General features: G+C 38.8%; 1 protein-coding gene across 1 annotated transcript in view; it reads right to left on the reverse strand.

The window, feature by feature from the left end:
- The window catches only part of vwc2 (von Willebrand factor C domain containing 2), a 58330-nt gene extending 41878 nt beyond the window's left edge, over positions 1-16452 (reverse strand). The window contains exon 1 of the mRNA XM_054799706.1: positions 16230-16452. The gene's annotated coding sequence lies outside the window, so the exon portion shown is untranslated. The remainder of the gene's footprint in view (positions 1-16229) is intronic.
- Positions 16453-16682: the final 230 nt, after the last annotated feature.

Genomic DNA, 16682 nt, shown 5'->3' on the forward strand with positions numbered 1-16682 from the left:
TGGGATAATAACAAATAAATTAATTTATCACAATATACATGAAAATGAACTCGATAATTTTGCCAGCCTCAATATATTGCCATGTGCATGCGTGTCTGTTTTCCACGTCTTTTGCCTTCAACAGGTAGATATAGGTTTCACTCTGTGCATTGGTTTCAGCACCTTTGCGCGTTTGTTCCCTAGAATAACGGCATGAACGGAGTGAGCCCTTTTGTCAGTCATACAGTCTCTTTGTGTCGGTGGGTGGAGGTGGGGTCGGTAGCATACACAGAGGTGCAAAAGAGTGCAGCCTCGTGAGGAGCAATGCAAGGTAACGTAGTAGAAATTAAATGAGTGGATTGCGATAAATGTTTATATATATATATATATATATATATATATATATATATATATATGTATATATATATATATATATATACATATATATATATATGTATATATATATATATATGTATATATATATATATATATATATATATTTTATATTTTTTCATTGTATTTTTTTTTAAAGTAATGTTAAAATCTTGTCTCATCTCATCATCAAAGGGATAAATGATAAATTAATTTAAGGTTACTTTTACACAGTGTGGAACCAAGATCAACACGGACGTCACCTTCGTGTTTTGCCATGAGTTATTTCTTGAATAAGTTATTTCTGAAAAAAAAAAATGCAGCCAAAGAAAGTTGCAATTTGATGAAGAAGGTGTGAAACACTCTTGATTTCAAGAAATAACTCATGACAAAATACAAAGGTGGTGTCCGTGTTGATCTCCCTGCCACATTTTGTGTTTTAATTTGTGTCAATCATGTCTTCAATGAAGGTAAAAGTCATTTTGTTTTGATCTTTTATCCCTTTCATCATTTATATGCATTTAGAAATGTGTTATGCATGTAAAACTGTAATATCTGTGTTAGTGAGCAAAAAACTAGAAAGTAGGGGTGCACGATAAGGAATTATGACATCATACCAATAAATCCGACAACATTAACAATAGCCCTGATAACCGCTAATTTAAAAAAATGCTCCAATCAGGCGAGATTACACGTACTGTACAGGTGAGCAAATCAAGCGTTCCTTTATTCTCCTGCCTGTGACGTTAACAGCCTGTCATAACTTCCCTTGAGCTCATTTGTCAACAAACATGCACTTTCAGAGGAAGACATTTTGCGTGCTAGTTGCACCAAATGCTCCACGACGAGGGGAAACAAAAATCACTGAGCGCACAAAAAACTTTATCAGGCACCAGAAACGTCAGCATCGCTATGACGCCTGGGGCTTGTTGTGCCGCAGCGTTTGAAAAGTGCAAAAGGTTTGCCCCAGACCGGCTGCTCGGAGCGTGTGCCCAAATACATTGCACCTTGCTGGGCCACAACAGGTGGCTCCCTCTGCTCTATACTCTGGTTCTCTTGATTGTAGTGATGTGGTTGTAGTGATGTCAAGATATGCAAACCCTTATACAAATCAAATCAACAGGTACAGTTGGTCAAACCCAACTTTGTTCGGGTCTTTCTTATCTTCAGGTGTGCACAAACTACAGTTAAATCAAAATAAAAAAATAGATATAAAAAAGTCAGCGTATCAGCCTTGAGAAGAAGAAAATTTGCTGTATCTGTTTGAAACAAACGATATCGTGCATCTCTACTACAGTCAACCACTGATGACATTATAGAAGGAGTTGACTTTCTGTTCCTGTTTCCAAATATTAGCAAGCTGCTAACAAGGACATTTTGAGATAAAAAAAAAAAAACATTAAAGGGGACCTATTATGCGTTTCCTATTTTCTGACCTATAAATGTTGTTACAATGTTGCCTTCTCGTGTTAACGATGCCACCGCGTTGCGCATTTGGAAGTGAGACTTGAAAGCAAATTTGGACGGTTCTGCACGCTGAGTTTTTTTTAAACACAAAGCTCCACTGACGTCAATGCAACCCGGACTTCCTTATACGGGCATGCGATATAGAAAACGGATAGATATTTTGCTACATATTTTAACCAGAATACAACCAGCAATGTTTCCAAAACAATGAGACTGTTTAAGTCTCATTGATATTCATCAGCTTTGACTTTGGAAAACAGTGATTGGCATTTCTGCCTCTTTCGTATGCTTGTGTTTGGTTCATATTGATTTGGTCCATCGAGGCCCTAGACAAATTAATTGATTAATTGGTTAGGCCCTAGACTTTAGGGCCTAACCAGTAGTCCAAGCGTGTGTAGCAAAAGCATAAATTGCTCCTTCAAGGTCAGCCTAATGATGATACTGTTTGATTTTAGGAAGAAGCCCCAGCTTGACTTAATGACAGCGCTGATTTGTTTGTCAAACTTAAATGTGCAGTCGAAAATGACCCCAAGGATTCTCGAAACAGTACCTCCCTTATGTCCTTCTTTAATGTTGTAATCACATGTCTTTACACGTGACTTTTACTCGACCGTTCTGCACAGTACGTTAATACACAACACCTCAGGAGGAGTAAAACCCCGGAGTCAACTGCAAACACAGCACATTTTATAAAAAGCTGTGCTCAATATTTTTACTTTTGCCTCTTGCTAAATTTGATTTACTCTGGCACTTTGAAATTCAAATGCCGGCTACAACGCTTTGCTGCGCTCTGTGGCCTACTTCCATTTATTTCCTTTGTAGGGAGCATTTGCTGCCATTGCTGTGGCCACACCGCTGTTATATTCATGGTAACAATTTCATTTGAACAATGATTTCATTATCCTGTGTTGACTAACTCTTCCATTTAAAGATAATCTGATGTGCACTTATGCTAGCATCATTTATTTTTTCTTCTCTAAATAGTTAGTGAGGAGCATGTTAGTGTGGGAAGGCAGGAAGCAGGTTCTGACTCCAACTATGATGCCATATGTTTTATCATGCCTTTGAAAATTCATAAATTCTCTTCCATTCAGAGGTTAAAGTGCTGAAATTGACTGCTGGCATGCCAACAGCAGTGAGTAATGTTTTTAGCTAAATTGCTATGTTTGAGGCACAAGTGTTGGAGCTGCAGTGAAACAGAGAGGAAACAGAAAGCAAGTGCATACTGTAACACCGCAGCTGGCAGGGAGAGAACGAGATGAGGCCAAGACTTATTAGTAAAGGAACGTCACCTTGCCGCCTTAACAGCTATTACAAGCTGTCACATGGACAATGCATGCAGTCTGTTCGATGCAATCTCTGACTGGGTGCTTCTTAGATGGGCACAAATGATCTGCACCACAAGAGCTGACTGACAAAGATCAACTACACAATAAAACTGTTCGAAACATTGAGCTGGCAGAGTGTAAACGCCTCAGTAGTCCATTTGGAGTTCAAACAAAAATAAGCCTTAAAAAAATCCCAGTTACAGGAATTTCTAGCATGGATGTTCCATCACCGCAGTAAATCTAGTAAAACAACCACAAATCTCATGAGGGTTAAGCGTTTTGCTTTTTCTTTAGCTTTGCGTGTTTGTCAGGATGCCACCATAGAAGGGCACCGGGGTTGGCAAAGAGGAATAATGTGATAAAATCCATAAAAGTAAAAATCAACTATTTCTATTCCTTCGCTTTTGTTCCTGGTTCTTTGGACCCCATTGCTATCGGAGAAGTAGCCAATTATCAGACAATTTAAAAGGTTTTCAAATTGCATTGAAAAATAAGAGTAATGTATTCGGTTACATCTCTAGACGCTACCATCGACGAGGAAGCTTGAGGAAGAGCCCAGAATAAAAGTACCCAGTCTATATAGCAGTTGCCGCGCCACTCTAGAAAGTGAAAGTTACAGTAAGTTTGTGTAGAAGTGAGAGTTAAGCTTGTGTGAGTGAGAAGACGGCATCTACGGTCACTCAGGCTGACTCACGAATCGTGACAATGAACACACACGTCTTTCTCTTTTCTGTGCGCCCATGTAGATACACAGAGACGTTTTTTCTATTTAAAAAAAAATGTCTGCATCACAGCTTTGCGTTATCAGTAACAAAGTGTATTATCAGTACACGAGGTCCCCAACTTACGAACACAATTGGTTCCAGACGACTGTTCGCAAGTCGATTTGTTCTAAAGTCGGGTAAAAGGTAATATTACCAATGATATAGGTACTATATGTACGTGTATACATATACAGTATATGTGTATGTATGTAAATATGAGTTTGGATGTAGTAGTAATATTAAACAAGGATAATTAATGAAAAAAACAATAATAAAAATGATATAATACGTAATGATAAATGTTATTTACCTCTGAAGAGGAGTGGTCGAGCATACGTCGTCGGTGGTGGTGGAGGAGGAGGAGTTATTGAAAAAAGTAAAAATCGTCGTCGTCGTTAGACTCTTCTAAAAGAGGAAGTGTTCTGTGGGTGGTGTAGAATTAAGCAGGCCCATTAACTCTTCATAAACTTTAATCACACGCTCTGTCCGGGTTGCATCATACAACTCTTAGCCTTCCTCTCTCCTCTTCCTCGTCTTTCTCTCCTGTTGGTCCCATTAGCAGTGTCACAGTGCCCTCTACTGGTCAAGCATGTACAGTAGCAGTATAAATACTGATGGCGCGACTACAAGGCAAAATAAAATAAAATATAGACCAGTCGGCTTGTGTTCGTATCCGCAAATGTTCGCAATTCGGATGTTCGTAAGTTGGGGGCCTAGTGTATTCATTTTTTCTCCTTATATTGCACGTTTTGCTTTTTTTTTTAACAAATATTTCAACTTTCCTCTTCTAGGTTTTTTCTTGTAATATTATGAATTTATTTATATAATATTTTGACTTTATTGTAGTAGTATAATTTTTTTTCTCAACATAATTGTTCAAAAATTGCTACTTTATTCTTTTTTTTGTTTCTCACTTTTTTCCTTTTTTTTCTCTTGATATTATGTCTGTACTACCTGAATATTTCATCAACATTCTAGTAAAATTACTGCTCTTTTTTCCATTTTTGCTGTGGTTTTAATTTCCTTGATTAATTATAAAAGTGCTGTGGGCCGATTAAAAAAAACAGCCCCGGGCTGCACTGTGGACACCCCTTTATTAGACTGACAATGCATTGAGCTAATATACTGAATCTATAGATGTAATAATAATATCTAACAGACTTTTGATCGTGAGAAAGTATCTGTCCTGGTTGCTCAGTACAATATGTCTAAAAAAAAAAAATCATACTAACAACAAAAGAAAATGAAATGAACACTGGACAAACACAGTCATGTGAAGAGATTCACTCCCCAAGCATCATCAAAGTTAAGGCCCTTAACATTTACTTGTACTGTAATATTTGCATACCAAATTTCCACTCCACTCCACTATTATGCCCTTCTGTGGTAATTTGCCATGAAAAGAAGCAGCTTGTCTATGATTTGAATGGCTACAAAAGCAGTGAGAGACTTGATGCACATATACTTACATATTCTTTGACCCTTTACTGGCAGCTTGCAAGCTACCTGTTGGAGAGCTCTAATTTGTTTCTTTCATGCTTTATTATGAACATGGTACAATGTTACTTTAAAATAACCTGAGTCTAAATTCAAACAGATTGTGTTTGAGCTACACATAAGAAAGTCTGTTGTAAATGTATGACATATCAAATATAGACTTTAGACTTTTCTCTTACTTTAAACCATGAAGTTGAAAAAAATTCAAGTAGAAAAAAAATCTGATCACGTAACATTCTGTGTGCTGTTATCTGAAGAATAGAAAAACATGTAGAGTTATATACCTGTTATTGGTGGTGTTATAATACACAATCATCATAACAATACATTATGCAAAAGCAATTTTAAACAACCTTGAACTATTATGTTTGAAGGGAATCAAATAGGAATGAATGCCACGCACAAAATAAGCAGGGCAGATTTCAGGTGTACAAATAAAAGCACAAATCCATGGCATTGGTGGAAAAAAAAAGAAAAAGTGTTTATTCATCTGAATTGAGTGAGCCTTTTGAAGGTTTTCCGTAATTGCCAAACCTCAACACCATCTTACTATTTTAGTACAAATCATCTTTTCCTTAGGCTTTACTAGGGATGTCCGCTATTGCCTCTTTGCCGATATCCGATATGCCGATATTGTCCAATACCGATATCAGCCGATACCGATATGTGTAACACACAGATCTCCTGTCATGTAACTAACACATATCTGTTGTGAAGCGAATGGATACAGCATCAGCAATTAGCTTCTCAACGCGGCTGTAAACAACATCGTAAAACATCTGAGAAATACTTGTGATTAGGCTTAGGCTGTGGCATTTGTTTTAAAAGTCAACAGAGTAGCTGTTTACATTTTTTGGTCATCAAAAAGTCCAGCAAAGAAAATCAAGTGTCATAACATTCATGTATGCATCTGTATTCTGAAGCTCCGATCCATGAGTTTGAAAGGCTTAAAGTTGGCCGTCGTATGAGTCGAGGTGGTCCAACACTTAGTATAAATCCGACACGAAACTGAAGAGGAAAAGTAATCTACCTAAAAAAGATGTATACAAATGAAAATAGACCCGGTATTATATGAAAAAGCAGCATTTTCACGGACGTCTCTACGGACTCTCCTAATCCAGCATGCACACAGTGTCAGACTTTACCGCCATTTACTTCCGGGAATTGTAACATTCCTACTAGTGAGCATAGGCGGCATAGAAAATAGCAAATAGATGGATGGAAGGAGCAAGATAGCTTGCTACTTACTAGCCACCCATGGTTGTTTACACGCTTGAGAGGCGGTTTGATGAGGTCATTTGTGCGCCGGAAAATACAGGAGCCCATAGGACTATATACAACATTATGTTAAATTATGTTAAATTTTCATTATAGGGACACATCCTGATACCAATATTGGCCGATATTAAATTTTTATGCCAATATCGGGCCGATAATATCAGACATCCCTAGTTTTTATTGTATATTGTATAAGGGTCAGTCTCCTAAAAGGGGTACTAGAGTGGGTGCCGTCACTTCGAGGAGCATGACACAAAGATTACAGTGATTTGCAGCTATAATCAAATAAAAATATACTACAAACATATTGAATAAACAGGGATAGTTTGGATTTTTTGACATGAAGTTGTATGACATATCCGTCAGCATTGTAGTCCAATAACAGTAACATTATGCGTTCAAAAGATTAAAATAGTTGCATAACAAAAATGCCTTCTCAAAAACTCAAACCTCACAAAACGCTCTGCGTTATATCTGTCCCCCGCCGTATCTCTGCGCACTGTCCCCTGTGCGTTCATGTGAATGTGACGAAGACACTTGCATCTTCTTCCGCTGTGGAACACATACGTAAACAAGATGGCCGCGGCGCTCCATCGCGGAAGTATATGCGAGCGTCTGCGTCACATACACAAGAATGGAGAGGCAACAGTGCGCCGGAATACGGCGGGAGACAAATATACAACGTTTTGTGAGGTCTGATTTTTTTGAGAAGGCATTTTTGTGATGCAAATTAATCTTTTGAACGCTTATTGTTTTGAGAAGCCAAACTCTTTACTTAATTGACGCCAGCAATTAAGTGGAACTACGTTCTTCAGCACGGAAATCTGACCAGAACTGACCTTAGGAGACCAAGTGGGGGGTAAGTCGCTGTTATTGGACTACAATGCTGATGGGGATGTCATACAACTTCATGTCCAAAAATCCAAACGATCCCTTTAATGTAATGAGTAGTAATTTAATGAAGATGAAGAAACATTTACATTTTTAGATCCTGCTCTGTAAAACAGGGCGAGATCCACCCTGGTGGCATCTCGCCTCGCGGTTGCGTGATTCATGGAGGCGTAGAGCTTCAGCATGCTCTCAAGTGTGCCGTGGGAGCTGACAGTGCATTGACCGCTTGTGACTACTTTGGGACGAGGCGGACCACTGCTGCTGCTCAGTAACAATACAAACTGCAGAACAATACGTGCTTTCAATTTTAAGTCCCCAAATACCAGAAAACTCACCACACCAGAAAAAGTTGCTAGATTTGTGTTTAATCAGTATTGAATATTTTCTTTGGGTCTGTTGTGTATAAAACACGATCTATTGTCAATTTGTGGGACAATAAACATTGGCAAATAAAAAGTTTATTTGTCCAGGCATGTTTTTCATTGTGCATTTCTTAAAATTACTCTCATTAAATTAAATCTCATCTTGTCTCGTTCTCGTGGACCCAATCTGGTGTATCGCCTCAACTCGTGAGCTGCGTGTCTCGTGACCTCGCTAATATGTAGTATTTTGTATAGAGTATTTATGTTATATAGCTTATTATTTTTATATTTTAAAGCACAAAACTAAGTGGCAATTTGTCATCCACATGTTCACACTGGGTGGTCTCATTTAACACTTTTGGCTTCTGACACGCCTCTACGTACTTCCAAACACTGGGCTAGTCTGAGCCCCTTCCATGTATTGGGATACATGCATGGACCCAACGAGAATAATAATTAAAAAAAGGAAATGCTTAATGTGACTCACAAAATGTGCATTGCTCTGTAATTGTCCATGGGAGTTTAGGGAACCAGGCAAAATGTTTCCTCTGTTTAAACATTCATAAATATAAACTAGCAAATGACTCTGCAGAGCTTTGCTGTTTTTACAAAAGTTAAACTGAATGTTCTTTAATAAATAATCATGCAACCTAAATCTGTGAAGTGTGGAAACAAACTACAGACCTCCGGGGGGGAAAATACATTAATGGGCTGTGTCTAATAGCATGGAACCTTGTAGTGACTTGCTTATAACACCTAAAGTCACATCACAGAAATGTAAACATAAATGAACTGCATTTCTTGTTCTTATTATTCCACCACAGAGTGTTTTTATATTCAGTCTGCTCAGACCAAAGATGAAAAAGTTATCAACTCTCATCTCAACAATAGAACTCAACAATAAAAAAATGAATGAATGTGTTGAAAAGTACGGATGCTCCAATCCATCGGGCACAGATCAATATCGTCCGATTTCGGTAAAAAAGCATGTGATCGGCATATGCCTTTCAACGCTCCATCACAAAAGCTGATCACCTGTGGCTAGTACTATTGCTGGCCGCAGCAATCCCTGCGTGCAGTGTAGTGTCTTGCCCTAACTAACATCTTGGGCAGCGTCCTCCTCCCACCTTCCTTTGCAGTGTGCAGGAGGGCCAAAAGAAACAACACATCCGCCGTGTGGAACTTAACTGCCAACACATGCCAAGAAAGCTATCTTGCAGGGGTAGCACGTTAAAAAGCTTTCATTTAATACGGCATTTGAAGAACAAACACCTGACGGAGTATGTTGAGTTTTTGAGGCTCACAGTGTGATCAACAGTCAAAGGGCAGCTAACACAGCCATGTGGACAACACTCGCCCGTATGTGCGTGACAGTCAGAAGGCTAAGCAAGTAACCCAAAAAATAACTTTCTCAGCGGTGGAAGACACCGGGTTCGCCGAGTGCTCTCTCACTTACCTGGAGGTCCTGCTAGAGCTCCACCAATGTACTCTCACATCCAAAGTCTCTTTAAACAAGGCGTCTCATCCTCTGGAAGTTTCACGAGTGACACATGTTGTCTTGAAAAAGTAGGTAAAGTATGTTTTTGTCTAAATTTAGGTGATTTTATGGTTCCTTTTTTCATATCGTATAGTTAGTAGGTACAGATACAGGTCCTATTTTTTGGGCCCCCTGGCAGTCAAGGGACCTTGGAATTGTCCTGACTTTCTCTTTCATACAGCACCCCTGGCCAATACCACTCATCATAAATTTAAACATGTATGATTAATCCACGTGATCGGTATCAGTGTCGGCCAATTTCAGTGCAGGATGATCGTAATCGGCAGCATAAAACCCTGATCCGAGCATACCTAATATACACCACTGGTCAAAAGTTTTAGAAGACTCCAATTTCTCTGGAGGAAAAACCTACATTTTTAAGTGTTACGATGGTCTGTGTCTCTTCCAGTGTTAATTTCCTTTTGTCTTGCCATTTTTGTAGCAACAAATTACTTTCTCCAGTATAATACTATTCAACTGATGTTCACAAGGGTATAGTACCACAGTGTGTTCCGAACACTGTTTTTATGCAGACAGAGGAAGTGGTAAGTACTGCAGAACTTGGAACACTTGTCGGAATTAGCTGCACCAACTGCCAAGGCTTGATCAACCTCCATTTCTGCACAACAGCTTTAAATTGTTGACCCATTTTGTGGTCCCTGAAACTTTTTGTATAATTCTGAAATACACATTATTTTACAGTTTTGGCTAACCTTACTTTTTTTTTTAACCTCTGGCACTTCATTCACTGGACTTGAACAACTTTAATTTAAATAAATAACTAGAAAAATGAGGGTGTCCTAAAACCTTTGACCAGTAGTGCATTATATAAATAAATAAATATTTGTTGTTGTTAATGTATTTATTCATTAATTATTAATGTTGTTTTTTTTCCATATATATTTATTTTTCAATAATAATCTTTATTAACACTATGTAACCCCCTCCCACCCCTCTCGTTTGCCTCAAACCCAATTAAATGTACACACCACTGAACACAGCGTGCAGTAATTCAGCCTTGCTAAACACATGATATTAACTTTACATTTGTTGCTAGGGTGGTAAATGGAAGATGGGAATGTTCTGAATGTTCTGAGCTCATGTTCTGCTAGTGAATAATGCTGCCTAGTCTACTGGTCTACTACGCAAGGATGTAACTCCACTTCCCATAGCTGACATCATGTTGTTCTTCTTTAGACCAAAGACTTGTATAGACTGAATCAACAGCGCCTCTGCTGGTTGCAGCCAATAGTTCATTCTATTTTAGCTAAATTGCTTCAAGATCAATTCCATCCAATCTGTCAGAAGTCTTAACAATTAATTAATCAAGTCATCAATTATTATGCTAATAATACTGTGTGTTATAGTAAATGTGCATCAAATAGACACAATAAAACCATGATTATTTTTTAGGAATTCAACTGACCTAGCAGTTGCAGCAGTCAATAGTTTATCATTGCTGTGCTCCACACGCTTTCCTGATTTCACAAACTATAAAATAGGTCGTTTTTAGGTGATGACAGGAGATGTGTTGCTCAAAAAGACACATTGCCTGTAAGACCTTGCCTGTAAATTACCATTAAGTAGATTGTCATCCGCTCTCTTCTGCCTTGATTCTTGTTCCACACACTTCTCCTCTTTTCAAATTGCAATAAATGACTTTGGATTTCTGTTATTAGAGTGCAATAAGTTCTCATTGTTGTACTACTCGATATTACTCGGCAAGCAATTGCTTTTTAGTCAAGCAATACATCGTATGTGTCCACTGTGTTTTAACAGTTTAATGAAAGAAGTTTGGGAGTTTGGGTTTCAGCAAAAAAGACATTTGCAAAGTAGGGTAAATGATGATAAAATCAAAGACTTGTTATATTTTTAAACTACTGTAATAAGGCTAACATAGTACCAAACCATCAGATTATTGCAGGGTAATGCAATTAATTTCCCCCACCATATTAACACGAAATAAAACAGTTACAGTTTACTCTGACATCACAGTAAACACATGCCGAGCATCATTACTAAATGCAGGTTTATGACTCAGGGTCGTTTGTTGACACCCCAAAAAAACTATCTGTAATTATGATATGAAATCAGACTGTGAGTGTTAAAGGTGCTGTGTGTCAGGGGTAGGTACTGCAGTGGATGCGCTAGCGTTCAAATGTACTACCTGTATATCCCGCCATCTTCCTGCTCAGCCATGACTCCTAATTGGCGATAGCTTCTCTGAAACTACACGTGTGCATAAAAGTGCGTTGTGTGTTTTTGTTATCCCTGGTTTAAATTTTATGCCACTCCTAAATCTCGTGAACGGTCGTGTACAAGAATTTCACAAGATTTCCACAAGCTCTTTAGAATTTCTCACCTCGAAACATTAGGAAGGCAGTGTGTGACAACTTGCTGGGTACCCAGCAGCAATCAGCGCCCGTTGCTCAGTACTGTTTGTCGTTCTTGAAAGTGACAGACAAAGTGTTTTTTCGGATGTACGAATATTGTATCTAAACCACAGGAAGGCAGCAATGGAAAGATTTTTTGTTTTCGGGGGAGCGCAAGACCTACCTAATGATCACTATTCCTTTGCTCTCGTCACTTCACGGACAGCTGTTTCGTGAACAAAGCACAGTTCTTTGCGGGATTCTCCAATATTCATCCAATTATATCTACTATCCAATTCGTCTTCACTGTGTTAAAGTTGTTTATTTTCCTTAGCCTTTTTTCCTGATTCTTTGGACCACAGTGCAATCAGAGAAGTAGTCAATGATAACACAATTTTAAAGTTGTTCAAATTCATTCATTTTCTATGCCACTTGTCCTCAATGGTGTCGCGGGGGTATGCTGGAGTCTATCTCAGCTGGCTTAGGGCGAGAGGCGGGGTACACCCTGTTCTGGTTGCCAGCCAATAGCAGGGCACATATAGACAAACAACCATTAACACTCACATTCATACCTATAGACAATTTAGAGTCGGCAATTAAGCTAACATGCATGTTTTTGGAATGTGGGAGGAAGTACCCGCAGAAAACCCACGCTTGCACGGGGGGAATATGCAAACTCCACACAGAGATGTCTTCCCGATCTCCTGCCTGTGTGGCTAACATGCTAACCACTAGGCCACCGTGTGGCCCGGGTTTCTAAATTTTATTTTAAAATAAAAACAAAATATTTGGTCACAGCGCTGGACTCTACATCGACAAGGAAGACGGATGAAGAGAGCCCAGACTGAAAGTCTATATAGCGGGTGCTACACCCCTCTTTTTCTTTAATATTTCGGCTTTATGCTACTAAAATATAATTATTTTTCTTGATAATATTATTCTCGTAAAATTACAACTTTTTCTCAGTAGATAACAAACTTTTTTCTTTTAACAATTGACTTTTTCTATTCCTATTCTTGTAAAATTACTGCTGCTTTTTCCATTTTAGTTTTCTTGTTAAATTATATTTTGAGAATATGCCGGAGGCCAATAATAAAACGGACAACTGGGGGGGGGCTGGAGCAGACCCTCGACCCCGGACCAATCAGAATGTGCGTGGTCGGGGAGGAGGCTGCAGAATCCGAGCATGTCGGCCAAGAGGAGAAGAATGCAGATTTTCCCAGTACAAAACTTGACTATTTTATGAAAAGAAACTTCCTCTGGGATCTAATATCATTTTAAAAGCTAGGATAGGGCGACTTTAATAGAAAAAAAAACAGAACTTTCTCAAAGTGTTGCTCAGAGAGCTTTTTCCTCGACCTGATGCTAAACACAATCAAGAAACAATTTTCAAAGTTGCTTCACTCTGCCATGAGTATTGTAAATTTTCTATCGATCTGCATGGTTTTCGTGTAAAGTACTCTGTACCAAGGACTGTAGAGTTAAGAACAGGGTAGGCGACTCAGCCGCAAAAAAATCGAACAGAGTGTAGTACGCCACGGAGCTGAAAGTCCACCATGATGATGAGCGAGATAGGTGGGCAGGGCTAGACGGACAATAGTGTACGAGGTATTCACTAGCTCTGAGCTGAGTATAAAATGAAGTTATACGCTGTGCATACAGTTTGATAAAATGGATGAATATTATTTAGTGAATACAATGAATATACGTGTATACATACAGTATATAAATGTGTAAACATCCATTATACTGCAGAAATATGACCTACATGTCGCAGCAGTATAAAAGAAACCTTTTCCTTCTTTAAATTACTTTTTTCCTTCCCTTCAGTGTAACCATTGCTCAACAATCAACATACAAAAAAATAATAAATCATAACTGTAATGAATAAAATAAATAATATTCTTTTAAATATATTTTTCCCTCCCTTACAATGTTACTAAGGCTTAACAAGCAACATTATTACTATATATTTTCCAGCATGTATATAATTAAACAATAACAATATAACAAAATAACCTGCAAGTGTGAGTAGGACCACACATGGCATCACTGATTACCATTCGACTAATCCATTAATTACCGTTGCAGGTTGAATAAAAAGAAACAGGTTATTTTTATTTAACTGGGAGTATTTACACACTGCAACATTTATTTCAGTAATGGCATTGCTAATACATTTTATAGACTGTAATCTAAATCACCATCTTACTGACTTATCATTAATTCAACTAATTACCCAGAGAAACAACTTAGCTTAAAGCTACATTATATTGTGTGGTAGTTCCATACAATCTAAACATTAAGTCTTGTCCAATGTCGTGTTTATTTACAACAACTAGTGTTATAAATCTCCAACATTTTTATCACATATACCTGTTTCTTTTTTGGGGGAATTTGAAAATGACAAATCTGGTCTTTTGGAGCATCTATTACAGCAATTAATGGCTAAGCAGTGTGCCGAGGACATGTTTTCAATGCAATGTTTCTGGATTCTGCTCCCAATCATGGTGGCCAAACCCGCGCGGCGCATAATACGGAAGTGGATGCCGAGTCGGCCCTCCTGTTCTATAGTCTCCTTGCTCTACTGTATATTGCTGATCTCCACTGACATTTAAATGTTATACTGACTTGCTACACAAGAAGCCCTTGTTTTGCAGCATGAGCAGGTTTGCGATGTCACTTTACATGATACCGGACGCTCACAAAGTCAAAGGCCAACATTTTGCTCACATGTCAGCATATTTGTCATAGACCAACAGTGAGGTGCAGTCACGATGATTAATCTAAGACAGATTTAACCTGGCTGTTGGTTCATGGTTCAATGATTCCCACCGTAGAGTTGATTTATGACTCATAATAAATATTGTTGTTTTCATTACCCAGCACAGTGGATAAAGCCCATAAGTCTTTGAGCTCAGGGAGATATTTTTTGCTCAAGCTTGACTAATAAGATACTAGTATTTATATAGATTAGACTGACAAGACTTCAATAACACAAGACGTGGAGAAAAGGTTGACCTGCCTCTTGCTTTCTTCAATAATGTCACTCACAGCCATTCCTTCCAGGGTAGCTTGGAGCAATTAAACCAACACATTACTGCTATAAATAGGCCCAAATAAACTGAGGCAGCATGCTCATCTTCAGGAAGTTTCCGCACATTAGCTAAGACATATCTTTTTGCTGATTTTTTTTACTAGCTTCTAATGTATCTTGACAGTATTTAAAAGAATTAAATATGTTAAATTCCTGTTTTATCCATGTGAGCGGTTACAAAAAAATCACGGTGACATGCAAGAGGAAGCGATAGGCTCACAGCAGCCTCTTGTTTTGATTTGTGTTTAGGGCTATTGTCAACAGTGCAAGGCTCACACAGGTTGGCTGGCAATGAGCCTCCAAAGCAAGCATCACATTCAAAATGTCTCTGTGAATAAAACTAAAGACATGTCCCTCTGTCGCATCAAACTGGATGTCATTGGGAGGAAAAGCATGTCCTTAGGCTGGAATCAAATCACACACAAGTGTCGAGCCCTGCTTGCACATGTCAAATTCCGTGTCTTGCACTGCTCCAACATCCCAACATGCCATCTACACGCATGGGGAATGGAACTATTTACTTTGAGGTAAATTTATGACAAAGCACATCACTGGGGATGAGATGTGAAAGGTTCAGACAGTCTTGGCTTGTGGGCTCCAATTTGACAGGGCTGAGAAGGCATTGAATTAATGATGCCATCCTAAAAACAAATTTTATACAGATAAAACAGGATAATGCAATCTAATTAGAGCAATAAGGGACACCAAAGCGGAGTATTAAGCCATCTGCCAGAGAATAAACCGCTGCGGGGCTGTCTAATTGAATTTTATCCTCTCACTGTAAATCATACAAGTGACCTAAATCAAAAGTTTCCCCAAACATGCAACCACCCTTGCAAAACTGTCACGTAATCTTTAAATCATTCAGCTGGGATGTATGCACAAACCCTGCCAGGGAAAGCATAGGACAGAGAAGACATTAAGGAGCAGCGTGATACATGGATTTCATGTTGATGTATCTCACCCAGAGATGTGGTGACATTTACATTTTAGTGGGTCAAAACTGAAGGCACACATGAGGACATGGAGCTGCATTTTCTGAAAAAAAGATCATTCTCCAGCATCCCCCTGCTGCCTACCGGAATACACTGTGAATTTCTTATGAGCACATGTAACGTGTTCCACCGTGCAACTGAAGCGAGCAGTAAGAAAACCCACATGCAGCATCTACAGGTGCATGGGTCTATTTGTGATGACATGAATATCTAACTGGAAATAATACATATCTCTCAACACACATTTATGGACAGTTTATTGTATGTCATCTAAAATGATGCGAACCTACCTGTGACCAGTGTTTGGTTCCTTGGGTCACCACACAGAGTTGGAGTCCAGACAGTAACAAATGGTGACAACAAGTGCGTCGGGTCCACTTTGTAGAAAATACGACGTTTCTCCGGAGGACGGTTGCCTGTCATGAACTTAATTCGGCTTACAGGAGTGTACAAGGTGCTGCGCTCCCTGCTTGTGCTCGGGAGAGTGTGATGTCCCTGATCCACACAACCACTTTATTTCTCCCTCCAAAATTATTAAATAAATGTAGGCGGAGTGAGTGGCTTGCCTGTGACGTCGTGCTGTGTGGTCACGTGACCACTAGATGGCGCAGTTCTACTGCTCTGATTAAGATCGCTGCTTAATTGTCTTGATTAAACATGGTGTTTCCACCAGGGACGACACGAGGGTTGAAAAAAGGGGTGGGGCTTTGCCCATACGGGTGCATCTAGGAATTGTATTTTTC

Source organism: Dunckerocampus dactyliophorus, chromosome 14, assembly GCF_027744805.1.
Source record: "Dunckerocampus dactyliophorus isolate RoL2022-P2 chromosome 14, RoL_Ddac_1.1, whole genome shotgun sequence".
NCBI classification, from domain to species: domain Eukaryota; kingdom Metazoa; phylum Chordata; class Actinopteri; order Syngnathiformes; family Syngnathidae; genus Dunckerocampus; species Dunckerocampus dactyliophorus.